Below are 7877 nucleotides of genomic sequence, written 5' to 3' on the forward strand. Positions count from 1 at the left end.
AAAGTCGTCTTTATTTCAAGTTGTGAATGCACTAGACTGTATATGGGCTAAACATTTTATTCTGTAAAACATTTCTCAACTAGAAGTCTGCAAAAATGCTTGTACATGCCCTCATCTTCTCCCGTCTGGACTACTGTTACATCCTTCTCTGTGGCCTCTCATCTAGCAGTCTGGCACAGAGAATATGACAAAGGCTTACCTATGTGCTGGCTAGAAGGAACAATATACCCTGTAAGAATCTGCAGCTACGGACATGGATTCAGTGAGGACACCGTGCGAGGGATGAGGATGACAGGATGAGGTCTTGCAGTTCTGGTTGCAGGAGGTAGGTTTTACATGGCCTTGGGTAGGCTCTGAGCTGTTCTGGAAGAGACCCCAAACACTTTATGTAGCATTCTTCTGCTATGCCAGTGTCACATGAGCAGTTCATATAGGTTCTATATTCTACCTCTCCAAGATTAGTTAGAAAAACTAATATTCAAGAACTATGATAAAAAGCTTGCACAGGTTTGAAAAATACACATCTTACTAGAATGGCTAAAAACAAGAACTGTTGTCAGATTCCTGACACTATCAGGCATATAACAGGATGTATAAATATATATGATTGCGCAGCGATCTACTATGGAAGAAATGGAGCACTAAGACTTTAGGAGCAGGTCCAATGCTCCTGTTCACACTGTGTCAAAAATAGCAAAAGTATCTCTGGCTCTAAATGTCTCTTCCAATAGTAAGCGCTCATGCACACGAACATGTGCCAGCCAGGCCCGTATTGCGGTGCGAACGGATCACAGACTCGTTTTAGTTGAATGGGTCTGGATCTGTCTGCGGCAGGCGCACGGATGTTGCCTGTGCATTGGGGATGGCAAATTGCTGTCCCCAATGCACAGAACGGCCGGGCAACGGCTGTGTGCATGAGCTCTTGCACAGGTCTTGGGGACTCGCCACCACTGAACGGATTGTGGGTAATCCAATAAATAGAGATGGAGGCAGCATGTCCGGTACAAAATGTCTCTTTATTGGGAGCCGCTACAGTGAATACACGTGCAAGAGGTAGTTACGTTTCGGCTGACCCACAGCCTTTATCAAACACAATGTTTGCTGTAGAGGATCATGCTTAAATATTAAAGACCACACCCACTCTCACAGATGTGGCCAATCGCCCCATCGGCGAAGTGCTATTAACATCACAGGTGTGAATATAAGTGTTCATATATGGTGTCATAGTATGCGCCCGCTACGGGCATATGACCCAGCCCCCCACATACCTGCATGGTGCACATCTCCCGAGCGTCCTGTAACACCCAGCGCGCATGTCAGAGGGGCCGGGGCCATGTCATCACATGGCCGTCTCCCAGTCACCTGATCATCAGCTGCTCCGTCTACGTGATCGCGGTGTCATCGAGACTCCTCCCAATCCTCCTATCAGCGCACCATTGCTAGGGATGCACGTGGAACCATCCACCCACCTCAACCAGATATCTGGCGCCAAGGAAGTTGGGATGCTATCCGTGCCTTGGCTGTTGCAACTGCGGCAACATGGTGAAGGGAGATACCTTTGCCCATCCCTACAGTGGCAAAACCTATAAGATCAATGATTTTTTTACATGCAGATCACGGGACGTGGTATACATGATCACGTGCCCTTGTGGCCTCATCTATATAGGTGAGACCACAATGGAAGCCCGTGAACGTATCAACTCTCATAAGAGCAACATCAGAAGGGCCCAGATTGACAAGCCTGTGGCGAAACACTTCCTGGAGCGTGGACACTCGGTCAACCAACTCAGATTCCGAATCATTGATTCGGTTGGCAAAATGAGACGTGGGGGAGACAAGGATCGGATCCTACGCAAAAAAGAACTCAAGTGGATCTTTGAAATGAGAGCACTCCAACCCTTAGGGATGAACCTAGATTTCTATGTGGGGAATGTGTAATGTATCCGAGTGACCGTTCACCGAAATCTGTTATCTGTATAGTGTCTTTTAATGGATTGTTGTTTTTTACTATTTTCACTCGCACTCTATTGTCCAGCCCACACTGCATCATGGTGCACTTGATCCCTATGTGGTCCTTCCCTACTCAGATCCCTGACGTGTGTGCGGGGTTCCTGGCATGCACGTGGGGGACACGGATGGATAGAGGCCCCCTGAGCGTCCTTGACAACGCAGCGTTGACTGGACGGAGTTAGGGAGGAGTTTGGGCGTCACTTTGGTCGGGATGCAACTGGTGACCTGGAGACTGTTTGACTCCACCTCCCCAGACAGTCCCCCCCTGGGTGCCGGATTACACGGGTGAGGCGATTTGGGTTGGACGAGGTGCTGCGCCTCATTAATCGCTTCTTAGGGAGAAGGCCCTGCCGCCGATGTCCGGGACGCGATGGTTTGGATTTGCTGCGCTCACGCCGGGGCGGTGGGTGGATGGTTCCACATGTGTCCCTAGCAACGGTGCGCTGATAGGAGTAGGATTGGGAGGAGTCTCGATGACACCGCGATCACGTAGGCGGAGCGGCTGATGATCAGGTGACTCGGAGACGGCCATGTGATGGCATGGCCCCGCCCCCTCTGACATGCGCGCTGGGTGTTACAGGACGCTCGGGAGATGTGCACCATGCAGGTATGTGGGGGGCTGGGTCATATGCCCGTAGCGGACGCATACTATGACACCATATATGAGCACTTATATTCACACCTGTGATGTTAATAGCACTTCGCCAATGGGGCGATTGGCCACATCTGTGAGAGTGGGTGTGGTCTTTAATATTTAAGCATGATCCTCTAGAGCACACATTGTGTTTGATAAAGGCTGTGGGTCAGCCAAAACATAACGACCTCTTGCACGTGTATTCACTGTAGCGGCTCCCAATAAAGGGACATTTTGTACCGGACATGCTGCCTCCATCTCTATTTATTGGACTATGTATACAGGAGCCCTGATGGATCTTGGACTCCAGGTAGGCTGTTGCATTCCGGTTGACCACAAGTTCTGGTGAGTGCGACTCCACAACATTTCTTCACGCAGATTGTGGGTAAGAAGGCCTCCTATTCAGTCCTGTATCTCCTTCCACCTATGTCTTGCAATCACTGCTTGCCACACCAGCAGTAGGTAATTACTCCCAGCTGAGTTCAGAATAGATGTTCACTTGTTCATAGGTATTCACACCATGCAGTGATAGATTTTATCTAGGGGCGTAGCTAAAGGCTCATGGGCCCCGAGGCAAGAGGTCAGCTTGGGCCCCCCTTCCCTGAGTGCTTTATGGCAAGGGGCAGGGCTGCACCCCCCCACATATGCCAAATTCTCAACCTAAACGCTGCAGAGTTTGACAGACCTCTTAATGTCTTACTTTTCCACCATCTGAACACTACAACCTGCCACCCCAATACTGTGCCCACTGTGCTCCCCAATACTATACTGCAGAAACAGTCCCCCTGAAAATACTACTGTAGTACTACGCAGATAGTGCCCCCTTAAATAAATATTGGCACACAATGCCCTAAAAATAACAGCCCAGCAAATAGAGTCCCTGACACTAATGGTACCATAAACATAATGTTCCCCAAAAATAATTGTGCTAAGCTGATACTGTGCCAGGGTGCTTCCCACAGTAATAGTGCTCCCCAAAGTTCAACCAATAGAAATAATTATCTGTCAGAGTGCATAGTGTTAACAGTGCTCCCAATAGTTATAATTCCCCCATTGTGTTCATACTAGTAATCATGTTCCCCATAACCCACAGTACAAATGCTTCTCCTTATAATGTGCACCAGTAGAAAACTTCCCCCTAATGTGTGCCAATCCAAAAATACCCCCTTATAATGTGTTCCAGGACAAAAAATACCCCCTTTTAATGTGCACCAGTACATAAAATACCCCCTTATAATCTGTTCCAATCCAAAAATACCCCCTTCTAATGTGTGCCAGTACAGAAAATACTCCCTTATAATGTGCACCAGTACAAAAAATACCCCCTTATAATGTGTGCCATTGCAAAAAAAAATACCCCCTTATAGTTTGTGTGCCAGTACAAAAATACTTCTTTACATTCCCTCTTACCTTTCAGATCAGACCCCCATATCACACCTCAGATCGGACTCCATATCAGATGCTCCGATCAGACCCCCATATCAGATGCTCCGATCAGACCCCCATATCAGACCTCAGATTAGACTCCCTTTAGACCTGCTCCAGCCCCCCCCCCCCCCAGCCTGCCCGTCCGCACTGCTACTTGGGTTCTCTGCAGGTATCCCCACTCTTGTGCCCCAAGCACTATGTTACCAGAAGCGCTCCTGAGCGCAGGATCTGTGGTCGGCACTTCATTCTGGGACGGCACGGCACTGCGGGTGGCTGCAGTGCTCTCAGGATCGCAGGGCGGGGAAAGCCATCAGGGGTGAATTATCAGCCGAATTATGACACGGGCGGTCAAGCGCCACGTTCCTCAGCTCCGCCGGGACTCCTGGCAGCCTGCTGCTGCTTTTACCATCGGCGACGCTGTTCCGGCGCTTCATTTACTATAGCAGCATCTGCGGGGCCTATCTTCCCGCGCTCCGCTCTCTTCCTGCCGCTCTTCTAACCACCGCCTCTCCAACTCTGAGGAGAGAGAATCTGCTGGCCGCCACTGCTGTTCTCGTCACCTCTGGGGACCTCCCGCCATCTGGCACTCCGCTCCATCGCTTACTGAGTTTCTTTGTAGGACTGTTAACTTCCTCCCAACGCAGTGGCCCTAGCCCGGACTTTGGCGCTCCCTTCCTGGGTTTTTATATCTTAGATACTCACCAACATGTCAGATCCTACAGGGGCCCCTAATCGGGCCCCAATGCAGGATCCGCCACCCGCCGTGCCGTTCCCCGTCCTCTGTGGTCCGCCTGACTAGGCTATGTCCCTGTCCCAGGCCGTGGAAAGCCTCACTCGCATAGTAGGCCGCATGGTTGACAAACCGCTTACCCCGCAGGCTGCCACACCGCCTGTCGCACCCTCCGCTTCTGCCTCCCCCACTGGTTCCCTCGCTCCCGGTGAACCTTCTAGGGCCCGGTACTCTCAGAAGCGCTCCAGGACAGAGCACACATCCTCCTTAGATGCCGCTCTCTCTCCACCACACGTGCGGACTCAGTTGGGCCTCTCCTCCCCTCAGGACACGCCCTCTGAGGTAGAACTGGTGGATTCGGATTGGGACATGGACTCGGCGCTGCCATCCAAACTAGCCTCCGCAGTGGGTCACCTCATCGCTAATATTCGTGATACCTTAAGATACACGATGACCCTCCCAGCACTGACCAGGCTGGTGTGTCCTTTTTCCGCCCCAAACAGGCGTCCAAAGTTTTTCCTCTCCACGCTGATTTCTCGACGGTGGTCTCTAAAGCTTGGGCTCGCACTGACGCCCGCTTTACTTCCCCCAAAAAGCTGGACATATGTTACCCATTTCCAGCTGATTGTGTTGCCACGCGGGTTGACCCTCCCGTGGCCCGCCTGTCTAAGAGCACGGCCATTTCTGCAGCAGATGGCTCCTCACTTCATTCCACTGAGGACCGTCATATGGAGTCCCTCTCCAAAGCCATATTTGCTGCCTCGGGTTCAGCCCTCAGACCGGTCTTTGGTCTGGGCGGGGAAAGCGGTCTCCGAATGGGGCTTGCAGCTTGAACAGGAATCGGGGTCGGACTTCCCCATTCAAGACCTCCGATCCTTAACTCAATGATGGTTCAGGCAGGTAAGTTTATCTGTGAGGCTTCTCTCGATGCGGGTGTTCTAATAGCCCGCTCGTCTGCCTTAGCCATTTCCGTCAGGAGGGAACTTTGGTTGAAGGTTTGGGCGGCGGACGCCGCCTCCAAGCGTTTTCTTACTGGGCTGCCATTCACGGGCTCCTGTTTATTCAGGACCTGTCTGGACGAGATCATCTCAGAAGCCACGGATGGCAAGAGCACCCATCTTCCCCAGTCCAGACCCAAGGGCACCTCTAGGGGCCGCTCTGGTTCATCTCGCTTTCGGTCCTTCCGCAGGTCCTCCTGACCTCGATCTGCAGCTGGTCCTTCCTCTGGCCCCTCCCAGGATAGGCGCAAGAAGCCCTTTTTTCCAGCGCAGCCCACCTGGCGCAAGTCACAGGCTGCCCGTCCCTCCACGAGCAAGCAATCCTCCGACTGTAGGTGCGCCACCTTCTCCTTTTCAGGGACGTCTGGCGGGCTCATATCTCCGATGCCTGGGCGCTCGAAATTGTATCCTCCGGATACAAAATCAAGTTCGCGTCTCTCCCTCCGGATCGTTTCTTTCGGTCCCGTTCTCCGCGGGACCCCGAGTGTGTGCGGCTGCCTTTTCCGCAGCCATTCACACCTTAGTAGACAAGGGAGTCATCGTTCCCGTGCCTCCGGGACCGATTCAAGGGGTTCTACTCAAACCTTTTTGTGGTCCCCAAAAAGGCTCGGTGCGGCCGATCCTAGACGGATGGACTGCGGTGGCTTCCCTGGAGAAGGGGGACTTATGTCATCAATCGACATTCAGGATGCCTACCTCCACGTTCCGGTCACTCGGTGTCACCATAGTTTCCTTCGCTTTGCAGTGGGGAACGATTACTATCAGTTTGTCGCCCTTCCCTTTGGCCTGGCGTCGGCTCCTCGGGTGTTCACCAAGGTCCTGGCTCCTGTCCTGGCTTTGCTCCGCTCCAGGGGTGTTTTTCTGCTTCCTTACTTGGACTACGTCCTCTTCAAGGCGCTCTCCTTTTCTCAGACGTCCGACAGCATGGACCTCACTCTGGAGACCCTGGGGCAGTTCGGTTTGCTTCTCAACCTTCCCAAGTCTTCCCTGATTCCCTCCAGACGGTTGATCTTCCTGAGAATGCTGCTGGATACGGAGGCGGCGGAGGTCCGTCTTCCAACAGACAAGCGTCTGGCCCTCCACTGGTTGGTTGGCAATCTTCTTCTCCACCGCCGCCCGTCCTTCTGATCCAGCATGCGGGTGCTGGGACAAATGGTTGCCTGCTTCAAGGCGATTCCGTTCACACAGTTTCATTCCCGCACTTTTCAAACAGATCCTCTCTGCCTGGGACAAGTCACCGGAGACGGAGAGTCTGGACCGGCTCTTCCTTCTAACTCCCCAAGTTCGGGCCTCCCTCCGCTGGTGGTTGCAGACCCCTCTCCAGGGGAAATCCTTCCTTCCAATAACATGGCAGGTGGGTACCACCGACGCCAGTCTGTAGGCTTGGGGGGGGGGGTTCCTCCCCGGTCCGTCCAGGGCACTTTGTCTCCATCGGAGTCCAAGCTTCAGATCAACGTCCTGGAATTGAGGGCGATCTTCTTGTCGCTCCGACACTGGACTCTCCTGCTAAAAGGCCGTCCCGTCCGCGACCAATCAGACAATGCCACGGCTGTGGCATACATAAACCACCAGGGGGCACTCGCAGCACCACAGCAATGCGAGAGGATACCCGCATTCTCCTCTGGGCGGAAGCTCACGTTCCGGCCCTGTCTGCAATTTATATTCCAGGGGTGAAGAACTGGTCGGCGAACTTCCTCAGCTGGACCACCATCGACACGGGCGAGTGGTCGCTACACCCAGATGTTTTCGAGTCCATTTGCCTTCTTTGGGGTCGTCCGGACGTGGACCTTATGGCCTCATTCTTCTGTGGCAAGAATTTTCTCTTCTGTATGTGTTTCCTCCCATTCCCCTACTGCCTCGGGTTCTCCGGAAGATCGCGGCAGAAGGCATTCCCACGATCCTGGTCGCTCCAGATTGGCCTCGCCGGTCTTGGTACGCCGATCTGATGCTACTCCTGGGAGACGTGCTGTGGCCGTTACCTCTCAGAGAAGATCTCCTCTCTCAAGGGCCGAACTTCCACCAGCATTTCAGGTTGCTACGTTTGACGGCGTGGCTGTTGAGACCGCAGTTTTGACAC

The sequence above is a fragment of the Bufo gargarizans genome, chromosome 1 (genome assembly GCF_014858855.1).
Source record: "Bufo gargarizans isolate SCDJY-AF-19 chromosome 1, ASM1485885v1, whole genome shotgun sequence".
Taxonomy (NCBI): Eukaryota; Metazoa; Chordata; class Amphibia; order Anura; family Bufonidae; genus Bufo; species Bufo gargarizans.